We start from the raw sequence: 12,913 nt of genomic DNA on the forward strand, positions 1-12,913 counted from the left end.
TATATATATATATATATATATATATATATACATAAAAGCCAGTGAAATAGAAAATTAGTAGATTGTGGTGTTGTAAAAGCAAAGAGAAAAATATATGAGCAAGGAGAGAATGCCAGTTATCACTGAGGGTGATTTAGACCAAGAGGTACGTTTTCCAGGATTTTGGTTTCAGAAAACCTTTGCAGTCCTAAAAATTATGGAGAACCCTAAGGGGCTTCTGTTTTTGTGAGTTATTTCTATCAAAGTTTACTTTATTAGAAATTAAAACAGAAAATTTAAAGTGTATATTAATTACTTTAAAAATAGCAAAAATCAATCCATTTCACATTAACATAAATAACATACTTTTATGAAAAACTATACTTCTCAAAACAAAAACTATTTTGAATAGGAACATTGGTTTATGTTTTTACAAATCTCTTTGTCTGGCTTAATAGAAGGCATCTGGATTCTCATTTCTGCTTCTGCACCAGTCTGTTTTGTTCTGTTGTTTTGGTTGAAGCATATGAAGAAAATCTGGTCTAACACAAAATGTAGTTGGAAAAGGAAATAATGTTTTAGTAGCCTGTAAAAATAGCTGTAGATATTCTTTTATACTATGCCAAAACTTGGTAAGTGGCAACTTGTTAAAAATTAATTGCTGTGTAGAATCTAAAACCATATCAGTGAAAATTTAATACTCTGTTTAATACCTATTGGTCTGCTTTATACTTGGAATGGATATTTTCACCCATGCGTGATTTTGTAATATCATTTATCACCCAGAAAATATCGGTTTACTGAGTTATACATATGGGTCAAATATTGTCATATTCCATTTGACAGTATTTTTAAAATCACATTAATATCACATCTGATGTTATCAGTATTATTATAGGAATAGATTTTATAACATAAACTCCTTGAAAAATTTTTTGGTATTCCAGGGATCCCTGGACCACATTTTGAGACTGATTAGTTGGACGAAACTAGAAAATTATTCATTGGATTTGACAACATGGTGACTTTGGTAAGAACAATATTGATGGAAAGAGGGAGACAAAATAGAAATTGGAATGAGTTAAATAAAGTAAGGAAGTATTGATTTCACAAAAGAGTACTCTCCAGAGACATTTATTTGTAAAAATAAGAAGAAAATTGGGATGGTAGCTGAGGATGTGTGGTTAAAAGAAGATTTAGTTTTATTTGCTTTGCTTTATTTTAAAAACACAACCACCTATTTGCATATTGATGGAAGCATTTGAGAAGACTAGAAGAGATGGCTGGTGTAGGAGAAAGAAGCCATGGCTTCTTTAAAACCAATGGCTTTAAATCCCTTTGTCAGGGATTTAAGGTGACTTACTCTAGTTGACAGGTAGCAATTGCACATTATTTCATTTTTAGAATTCAGGTAAATACTCCTTCCTCCACCAAACACAATTTACTGCAAAGTAAATACCTCCTGTATAACTGAGCAGGTGTAATTAATAAAGTGCAGAAAAGACTTGGAATGTGTGCTTCATCTACGGATACTCAAGTAGAACTTTTTTTGTCTTTTTAAAATTTTTTTTCAGAACACTGAGCTGTTCATATAAAACGCATGTGACAGTCAAATGGCTTTTGATTTGCAAGTTTGCAGTCACAGATCTAGAATCTCTTGTTTCTGTTGCTGGCTAGATAAATGCTTCCAGGATCTTATACAAAAGATGAAAGTCCTGATACGCACATATAGTCAGCCTTGCAGATGTCAGAAGGGCACCAAATGTTGCTATTCTTTTCCTGAATCGGAAGGAGAAAAGTTAAGCCCATATTTTATTGAGTGGCATGTTATGTCTCTCCTTTGGAATTCAGATCTGATCAGCCAGAGGGTCAAATAAAAAGGGCTCGCAACTGGATTTTGATCCAAACTTGCGCTTTTATTCAAAAGCGGCAACAGCTTGTATGCTTGGGGAGTTAAATTTGCTTTATTATTTGGAATCAAACCTCTGCTCTGTGCCCCTGAGCTGGATAATTATTCTTTTAGAGAGAATTAGTCTTCTGATGACACATTAAGAGGTTCTTTTAGAAAACAATACATTTTTAACATTGGACTAAGTCCCAGGATATTTGAAATTAGTGTAAGTAATGGTTGGAAAGCCCCCAAATGATGGTTGTAAATGACACGCAGAGTGGCAGGCTCAGTGGAGGCAGGGACTTAATGGGCACAGAGACAGACGCCCTAGAGGAGCAGAACGCCATGCTGAAGGATTAAATGGCCAGTGTCTAAGAGGCTGGATGCTACCATTTGGGATTTATTGTGGCTGTTCTAGAATGATTTCTTCAAAACCAATGCTGACATTTCAAACAGTGCTTCCAGGGGGCTTGGCTTACAATGAAATTTGACTCTGCTTGAACAAAACATTTCAGATATGCTGGCTAGAAACACATTCACCCTATATTAGTTCGTGTGTGTGTGTGTGTGTGTGTATACTTTCTTCCCTGAGGGGTAGATGCTGTGATGCTAAGCAAGTATTATCACTGGATCTGTGCACATGACTCCCATGTTAATGAGATCCCAGATGGGTTGTGAGAATGTACATGAAGGGTGTAGATGAGTCACAAACTGCTGTTATGTAGAAAAAGTGTTTTACAAACATTGGAAAGTGTCATTTCATTATCTAAGAAGTAATTTTTCTTTTCATTTTTCCTTTGGCATTTTGTATCAAGTGCCATGTATTAATTTGTGAAATAGCAATTGATGACTGAGTAAAATTGCTACAACTATATTCTGTCAAAAATATGAAATCAGAATTGGTCCCCAAAGGAAGCAGATAATAATGCAAAATCATTGTTTATTACCCTTTCATTTTTAGGTTTGTTAAAAAATGATCCTTTTCTGTTCTTCTGGGTGACTCTTTTTCTTCTTCCCATTTACTGTTTGTGAATATTCATTCCCCAAGGTTTTAGCCATCATTCAGTTCTATTTCCTTCTCTGTCTATCCCTTCAGCTGATGCCGCTATCTATCATAAATGGGTAAATGGTCCGACCTCATGCTCTGAGACCTTGGTGCCATAGCCTAGGGGCTAAATAGAGAGGTGGTGAATTTTCTGTCAGCCATAACCTTTGTCCATTTTCTCATCTTCTTTGGAAGAATTTTTTGCTCTAGTATGCATACGGTTCAAACCAGTGCATAAATGTATATTTACAAACTGTGAAGATCTGAAACTACATATTGGGATATACCAAAGGGACGTGAGAGATTGTTAATTCTAGATTCTAGCTGAACATCTCATGCCAGTCTTACTCATTTATTTTGTAATGGTTGTCTATTCATATTCATCTTACAGAATGGTTTTGGTACTGAGATAGAAGTTCAATGAGTATCTTTTACGTCCAGCAATAATTTAAATGGTTTTTAGAGAAAGAGTTACATTTTCTACTTCTTTATGTCTTTGGTGCTATATTGGGTATACTGTGGTTTTAAGAGATGAGGGAAGAATCAGTGAGTTAATGCTCCCTAAATACTAGGTGTCAGTTGGGATGAGTGATATGGAAGGAAGATAGAATGACAATGACATCTGTGACTTGGTTTGAGTAACTTGAAGTCAAATACCTATAGGTACAAAGTTGCGTCTATCAATGCAGATGGGATGCAAAATTGAGCAGGCAGTGGGATCTTTTTAAAATGAAAATCTGATCATGTTATTTCCCTTGTATAAATTACAGCAATATGTTCCCAGTAATATTAGGAATACCCAGATTCCTTACTTGACTTATGAGGCACTTTATAATCAGCTATTTCCTTATTTATCCAGTCTAATTTTGTCACTCCGTTCTTATGAAACTACTTTTGATTGCTCTAGTGTGGCTGAACTAAAAGCTGTAGAAGAAATGAAAGCTTTGGCTCAACAGATCACAGACTTCCTCTTAGGTAGTATCTGTTTATTTAAAGAAGAAGGAAAAGCATATATATATATATATATACCCAATATTACCTAATGAAGGTGTGACTTCAGGATTCAGTTGCTAGAAGTAGATAAGGTCACATTTGGCAAATTTACACACTTGCATTTTCAGCTAAAAACAACTCTATCAGTTGTCCAGGATCATAGAATAACATCATCCTACCTCATTCTGAGGATAGTGGGATTACTAAATTCTAAATGAAATAGTGGAAGAACTTTTCTTAACCAGAATCTTTGTCTGTGACTGATGCTGCTTAAATTTTCCAGGGTGGTTAAAGTCAGCAGAGGCCAGGGGAAGGGATTGGGGAAGAGAAGTTTGGGAAAGAAGTTTCAAAATGAGCTGTGGCAGAGGCTTGAGTAGATCTGAGCAATGGCTGGAGAGGACACAGAGAGCACCTAATATGGGTTAGGTTACTTTGTCTGCACTAGACAGTGAGGCTCAGAGTCAGAAATTAAATTCCATTCTAAGGATATTAATGCTTTTTCCACCCTGAGCAGTAACTAAAATTTTCTAACCATATAAATACTGCTACATAATACATAACTACTTTTTAACTTAATGCTCTCTAACAGTGATAATAATACTAGCTAATACTACTGAGTGCTTACTATGTGCCAGGCATTATTCTACATACTTTATATGTGTTAACACAATGCTCGTCATAACTCTTTGATGTAATTATTATTGTACCTTTCTGGTAGAAGAAACCAAAGCTTAGAGAGGTCAAGTAACTTGTCCGAGCACACAGCAAGGAAGTGGTGTAGCTGGAATTCCAACCCAGGCAGTCTAGTCAAAGACTATACCCTTAGCCTTGAATCTAAACCACCCCTAATGCACCAGGTTTTGTCATTCATTATAAACACCAATGCTCCTTCATTTCTGTATATTAATTTACTGAGAATTAAAGCATTTAGAGTGGAAGTAAATTCAAAGGAAACCTAATCAGGTTCCTTATTTTACAGATGAGGAAACTAAAGCCTTGAGAATGCAAGGGGGTTCATCTAATGTTATATGGAGCTGATAGACGCGAGCTCAAGCACACTACTTTAAGCCCTTGTTGATTCACTGTAACCAAGAGCTGTTTACTGAACATTGTTTTGCTGGGGCTGGAAAAAAGTCTCAAAGTCTTGATCTGGTGGTTCTTTATTTTGGTTTATGTATGTATGTATATGTATGTTTGCTTATATGTTTGTGTGTATGGAAATATATGAATACATATGTACACATACATATAAAATACATAAATACATTAGAAAATATATATATATACACAAATACATTAAAAATAGATATTTTTAGGACATGTTTTTCAAAGGGAGAATGCCTTAGCGCTTCCTCATCAGGGTCCTGAGTGTCCTTGTGGACCTTGCTGGGACTCTGTCTTCAGCAGCCTCAGGCCTATCTGCTCATCTTTGTTTCTTTGGAAGTGAATGAAATTAGAAAACTGAAAGGCACACTTTCTTTTCCTTTTGGTTTAGGGTTTGTACACTGCTTTGCTGCTTAGCACATTTTTATTCAAACACCAATGATCAATAAGTACGAATGGGGTTATCTTTCTTTCCCATGTTAGAAAATAAAGTGAACTTGTTCATTTTTTTTATTCTGACAAAAGAAAATCTATATTAAATATTTGTTTTATTGGGCAGACTTTTATTATTTCTTTCTCTATCTTAATGCAAGCATCTGTTCCTGTTATATGATATCCTTATGTGATACTGGGTCCTCACTTTCTACTGTATCAAAGTCAGATTCTGTGGAATATTATTTTCAATCCCTCGACCACCATCAAACTCTCTTGTCTCTCTTTCTTACTATCAGACTAGTTTAGGCAAACTGACTCGGATTGAGCTCAACTATCTGACTTAACCTACATCCAGAAGAAAGAACTATCAGTTGTGCTGATTATTCTCCATCTAAATCATGAGCATAAATCTAAAAGGGCACTGAACATTCGCCTGCATTTATAGTTTGCTTGGCTAACATGCTTTGGATCTTCTATGCCTCACAAAGACTATAATACACCTCCCTTTGAAGCTCCTAGACCCCTACCACATCTCACTCACCGTTTGTGACCTTACTTCACACATCTGCAGACTTGAACTTCCTCATCATCTCACCACAGTCAGACCTACTAGCCAATCTTCATCTGAACCTACAGTTTCTCCTACTGCAATACTCCCATCAAAGCCTTCCCTCTGGGAGCTCCAGCCCGTGTTCCTCACCGGCAGAACTCAAAGGAAGACAGAGGGCAAGGGAGCACATTGAGTAGGTGGAGGAAGTGAAGAGTAAATCTGGAGTGCCAAAATTGCCCTGGACAAAGGTAACCAAGCAAGGAAGAATTTATTCAAGGCTATTGCCATAGAGGAGTGAGGCTAGAACTCAACTACACCACAGTTAAGAGCACTAGAGTTTTTAAAGGCTGAGGTGAGCTTGTGGAAAAATACTGGAGGATGTTAGAAGGAAGTCATAGGTCATCTGTGTTTGCTAATAAACTTCACATATTTTTATGAAAAGTGGTAGTTTTGCAGCTTGAAGCAAGGCCACCACATAAGTTAGGCTGTTACCTTCCCATAGAAACCAGGAGATGGGGATTCTATCTTTCTTGATTACATTTCAAAGAGATGGCACGCAGGTCACTGAGAAAGACAGTCCTGTGTTATGAAATAGACAAAAAGCCCTTAAAAAGAGTTATATTTAAAATGGGTCAGAGAATGAATTTATAAGTTTTCTAAAGTAAATAAGAAAAGGGAGGTCAAGGGTCTATCAGGAAGAAGCTTGTCTAAAGTTTAGTCAAGCGGAGGAGAACTTTAGTGTCTTGGTCACCAGGTCACATCAGCATGGTATATATTAAAACAACATAACAAAGTGTATTTTTTTCCTGCTGCTACTGCTCCATTTCTCTCCTTGTCTTCAAAGCAAAACTTCTTGAAAGAGTTGTTTATAGCTATTGTCTTTGATAATAACCTTTTGTTTTTGATAATATTGTCTTTGATAATAACCTTTTGTTCACCCTTCAATCCATTCTAACCATTTCTCCATGTCAGGTATTCTGTGATTGGTCATCATGTTGCCAGATCCAGTGGCCAGTGTCTCTCTCTGTATCCTGCTTGACCTCAGCAGCATTCGACAGAGTTACCCACTTTCTACTTGAAACATGCTTTCCTTAGCTTTTGTTTTTTCATCCACATCACTGGGTGTTCCTTTTTTAACTTTGCTGGTTTCCCCCTCTCTGATGTTTAAGTTTGGAATGCCCCAGGGCTTGGTCTTGGGCTCTTTCTTTTTGGACTACACATTCTTTCTAGGTCAGGGGTCCCCACCTCCCTGGCCGTTGACCAGTACTGATCCATGGCCTGTTAGGAACTGGGCTGCACAGCAGGACGTGAGCAACGGGCGAGCAAGTGAAGCTTCATCTGCTGTTCCCATCGCTTGCATTACCACCTGAACCATCTCCCCTGCCCTGTCCGTGGAAAAATTGTCTTCCATGAAACCGGTACCTGGTGCCAGAAAGGTTGGGGACTGCTGTTCTAGGTAATATCATCCTGGACCATTACTTTAAATATCATCCTTATGCTGCTGACTCCCATTCAGTACCCTAGTCTTGACATTTTCCTACAACTTTAGAATCAGGTTTCCAACTCCCTGCTTCTTGGTAGGATGTCTAAAAGACACCCAGACTTAATTTGTTCCAAAGCATATTTCTTGTCCCTTAACTCAAATTTGTTTCTCCCCCATTTTCCATCTGGTAAATAGCAGTGTTACTCACCCAATTGCTCAAGTCAGAAGCCTATGAGGAGTCTGGACTTCCTGTTTTCCCCTCCTTTCGCACATCCAAATCATTAGCAAGTATAATTGATTCTACCTGCAAAAACGTATCTCTTCTATTTCCAACAATACATGGCCCAACCCATTATAATCCCTCCCTGCAATACTTATCTGTTTGCACTTCTGCCTCCCTGTAATTCATTCTCTGCAGTCAGCAGAAGGATCTTTTAAAAAGCAGACATCAAATCATGTAACTTCCCACTTACACTTAGAACAAACTCCAATTCCTCCCATGCCCTATGATACCTCACATGAGCTGATCTTTGCCTCTGGATAAATCATGGATTTTGTGTCTCAACACCCTCCCTTTGCCCACTGCTCCCAGCCATGTTGGTCTCTCTGCTCCTGGAATTCTCTTTCTCCTGATCTTTTCATGGTTGTGTGTGTGTGTGTGTGTGTGTGTGTGTGTGTGTGTGTGTGTGTGTGTTTATGTGTTTGTGTGTGTGTGGTAATTCAGGTCTCAGTTTAAATGTCGTGGGAGAAGATTTCCTTGACCACTCAATCCAAGGTGACCCTGCCACTCTATTACATGACTTTATTCTAATTATTTGCAGAACATTTATTATTCTCTGACGTTTCTTCTTTATTTTTTATTGTCTGCCTTATCCTGCCCGAATCATGAAATCAGGTCCTTCATTTTATCCACTGTCCTTGGAACATGGGCTAGCTCATAATAATTACCATATAAAAATATGTTGAATTAATGTTAATAGAGGAGTGAAAGCTACATATTCAAGTAGATTCAATTTCCTGACCGTGTCTCAATCTTGAAGCTAAGTCTATACTCTATAAACTGACATCACTTTTTTTTTTGGATTAGCAGTATATCAGTGTACTTCAATTAAATCAGAGAAAAGACTAAGATTAAGTGATTAACCAACAGAAGAAATTGCCAGTGATGGAATGATTTTTTCATGTGACATAAAGGTTCCTATTTATAAGGTTTTATGATGATGGTCTTTTCCTTAATGGTGCATTACATAGATATATGTATGTATTAGGGTTAGGCCTTGAGGCTTACATGAATACCATGTTAATTCATTATCTATAGCATTTCAAACATAGAAATAAATAAGAGTGAAATCACTAAATGGTAGGCAACTATTTTAAATGATTAGGGTAAATTAGCTAATACTGGTAAGATTTAATTCGGTTGAACAAATTATTTTTAAAATTCTTAAAATAAGTACCCATGTATTACATATTTTGGGTTCATTGAGGAGGATTCTCCCAGAGATTTTTTTAATCCAGTTTGACTTATGAAATTAATCTAGATTCTCAATAAATAACAGTAATTCACATACTGCCAGATATCAAAGTATTTTATAAATACAAATTGACCATATGAATGGTCTTTACAGAGTAGATGTTAGGGTTTATGAAAATCTGAATGGGCAACTGATATGGCCACAAATATAAGTGTTCAGGAATGAAGTATATTTGAAATACTCAAGTCTTGCACTACTTAGGGCAAGTTTGCAATAAATTATATTGTATTAGCACAATTGTTTTGCTTAATTTATACAATGTTTGAAAAATCTTTAGACTGCAGTGGACAATCCATATTTTTGTTTTTGCTCAAAAAACCTAATATCTCTCCTTCAGTGAGCCCTCATTGCCACATGGCAGCAGTCAACTGAGCAGAGTAGTTTCTGGTCCACTCTCCACCACTCCCTAGTGTTCAGTGCTTGCCCAGTTTCTCAGTTCACTCATATTTCTTGCCTGGGCCCTGTACACATTGTGTTGACAAATCTGTCAGTTGCTCTAGCTGATAGCTGATTAAGTAATACCTAATTCATATGGGGGAAGTATCTATTTGCTTTACCTGTCTCAATGGCACAAAAGATTATATATTTTTTGCATAAAATGTTTCACAGTTGATGAATTAAATCAAAGGTTAACAGAAATTTTGAGGTACTTAACAATACAATAATATAAAATAATGTTATTAATTTTGTAATTAAAAAAATTTGGCCTATTTTTATGTTAAATGGTATTAACTTGACGAATTCTTTTTACCTAAAATTGCCTAGTAAAAATTACCAATTCAAGAGTATTATTAGAATATATATTAGCACACCTTTTCCATATTGGTGAATGAAAATGTTTATTTATTGGTGAATGAAAACATTTATTTTGCAACATTTTATAATTATAAACTATACATATTTACAGTAGGAAAAACTTACATGCAGAAAAATTCAGAAAAGATAGAAAATTACCCATATTCCAACTACATTATGATAGTGAGTATATATGTGTATATGTTTGTGTGTGGATATATATCTCTCAAAGTATGTATAAGAATTATATATTTATATTGTATATATATATATATTTTAAAGCAAAACTAAAAGTTAAAATTAAGATTAATAAAGTAAAATTTAATAGTAATGTTTCATTGTCTAATATATTATCAGCAATTTCCTGTGTTACTAAATTGAATGGACAGTTCTGAGAGAGGAAATTAGTTTTTCTTTTTATTTATAACAGACAACAAATGAGAATTTTTCATTTAATTTTAAAACTAATCTTGTTAGGACCAATCAGTCTTGCTCAGTTTATTTGAAAGGGGAACGATCTATAAAGAAAGCAAAAAATTATAATAAATAAATAAATTTATATCTTTGCCCCCAAAGAAATATTTATTTTCTCCACTTTTATACTCTTTACTAATTGTCTGATTTGGCCTCAAAATTGAGACTTAGAAATATTTTTACCATATGAAAGGCAAGACATGTTATTGTAAGAAAACTGCTGCTAACATCTGAAAGATCCCCATTTTTCAGTATTCTGTTTTGATAAAAATAGAACCATAACTGAAAATGAGTAATTCAAAGAAATAATGTTTTCATTTGCTAAAGGGGGACCCCTTTCTTCCTTCATTTTATTAAGCATGAGAACCAGTGAGTTGGATTGGGGGGGACTTTTAATTATTGTGTGTATGTTTAGAACTAAATATGGGTCCATGTATATTTCACAGCACTTAATTCACAGCTCCACTGTGTTTTACTCATAATGGTGTCAGCTATGAAATGAGTGAGTTTTACTCAGCATACCCAATAAAACCCATGTAAAATTTCATTTCTAAACAGATTTGATAAGATTTTTATTTTGATAATTTCACTTTACAGATGAGAAAAAATATCCAAGGAAACAAATAACTTGACCCAGTAACATAGGAAGTTAGCAAGATGGTGAGGCTCAGAACTCATCATCTGATAAATAGTGCAATAAAAAATACCAAATATTACAACCAACAATGCCAAGTTACTACTTAACTAAAGCAAATAAAATAGAGAGCATGCAAAGGCGATACCTCTTGGTAAATCAGTGACTTTAGGGACTTACATTTAGGGAAAGCATTATACTATAACAGATATAGTATTACCATCTCAGATATGTAACAATTTAGGTGCGCATTTCAGTCTGGTAATACCCAAAGCAATATTTCAGGCAATACAAACATTCCCCTATTTAAAAATGGCCATTTACCATGATCTTATCATTTATAATCTGAGATCTTAGTAAAAAATATTTTGATAGAAGGGATTACATTGCAGCCATCAGGCCATCATCAGTGGTTTTCTAGAAGTCACTCTTTACTGCTCTCATCCCCCTTTCTACCACCCCTCCTTCCTGCTCTTGTCCACATTTTCAGCAGCTGCATTATTTACTTGGTTATTATGTACATATCAAAAGTTCAGTGGTCTCGATTGGGCATTAGAAAGTAAATCACATCTGAGTTCCAGAAGGGCTGCCTATAAAGTGCAAGGTACCATTTTAACTTTCCCACGTAATAGGTTATTTTGTCATTGGCATTACTGTGCTCCCCAGGTCCTAACAACTAGGCTAAAATAACTCCATTTGTTTCAGCCACCCTCTGATTATTGAACTGTGGAACAATTTTCCTTTTGTTTCCCTCTACCACTTTAGAAAATAAAGTTATTTAAGTATAGTTCTGGGATCCTTATTGTCTCTACAGGTCATCTGCTCTGGCCAGAAAGATTTCTAGGCAATGAGAAATTGATTTACCCAGAAAACAGGGAGCTTCGTTTTTAATTCTTCCTAATGGCCTTCATGAGGGAATTAGAACATCCTCCTCAGAAAGGTTGACATGGTCTGGCATAGATGGGGGTCGAGCTGTGCTATAAACATGTTAGTGTCTTGACTGTGAATTGCTTGCCACCTAGATGAATGCTCGTCACACTCTCTGGGAGACACTTGTCACAGCCTCGTCAAGATCTGCTTATCATTCATGTGGTCACTTCCATTACTTCTGCTCAGTCGGTGCTGACCTGCTATTAGTGACTTTAATTTAATTTCCCTCACTAGTGTCATGGGTTATTTCTTCCATTACTTGAGAGGTTTAATTTACAGGGTAAACTCCGTTACATGAGAGAAGGAATTTTTCATGACAGTAGGAACAAGTACCTTTTGAGGATTAAGATGATGCTGGTTATTTATCTTGGTCATCTCAGTAGCTGGCAATTGAAACTTCATTGAATGGTAATATATTCCTGTATTGATGGTGCTTCTGACAGGAATTAAGCAGTGTATGTTTTACTGATTTTATGGAGTCACTTTTTGGTGCTATTCATTCAGAGAATCTTAAATAACAGGTGCAGCGTGACTTATGAGAGGTAGAGAAAGAATAAAAGAATATTATTTCCCTTTTGTTACCCCATGGACTTCGGAATCTGACTTCCTTCTGTTTTATTATACTATTTCAAAAGAACAATAGTGGGAAAAATTCTCCATTGTGTAAGTTCAGATTAAAAGCTTAAAAGATGTTATTCTCCCTCTATTTAGATTTGATTTGAAGAAATGCCTGATAAGAGGGTGCCTTTAGAGCAACGGTCCCCAACCGTTTTGGCACCAGGGAATGGTTTCATGGAAGGCAATTTTTCCATGGACGGGGGTTGGGGGGATGGTTTCGGGATGATTCAAATGCATTGATTTATTATGGTCTCTGTGCAGTCAGACCTCTCTGCTAATGATAATCTGTATTTGCAGCCACTCCCCAGCGCTAGCATCACTGCCTCAGCTCCACCTCAGATCACCAGGCATTAGAGTCTCATAAGGAGCACGCAACCTAGATCCCTCCTATGCGCAGTTCACAGTAGGGTTCGTGCTCCTATGAGACTCCAGTGCCACCGCTGATCT

This window comes from Aethalodelphis obliquidens, unplaced genomic scaffold (assembly GCF_003676395.1).
Source record: "Aethalodelphis obliquidens isolate GAN/ISIS:26980383/991018 unplaced genomic scaffold, ASM367639v1 scaffold3, whole genome shotgun sequence".
NCBI classification, from domain to species: Eukaryota; Metazoa; Chordata; class Mammalia; order Artiodactyla; family Delphinidae; genus Aethalodelphis; species Aethalodelphis obliquidens.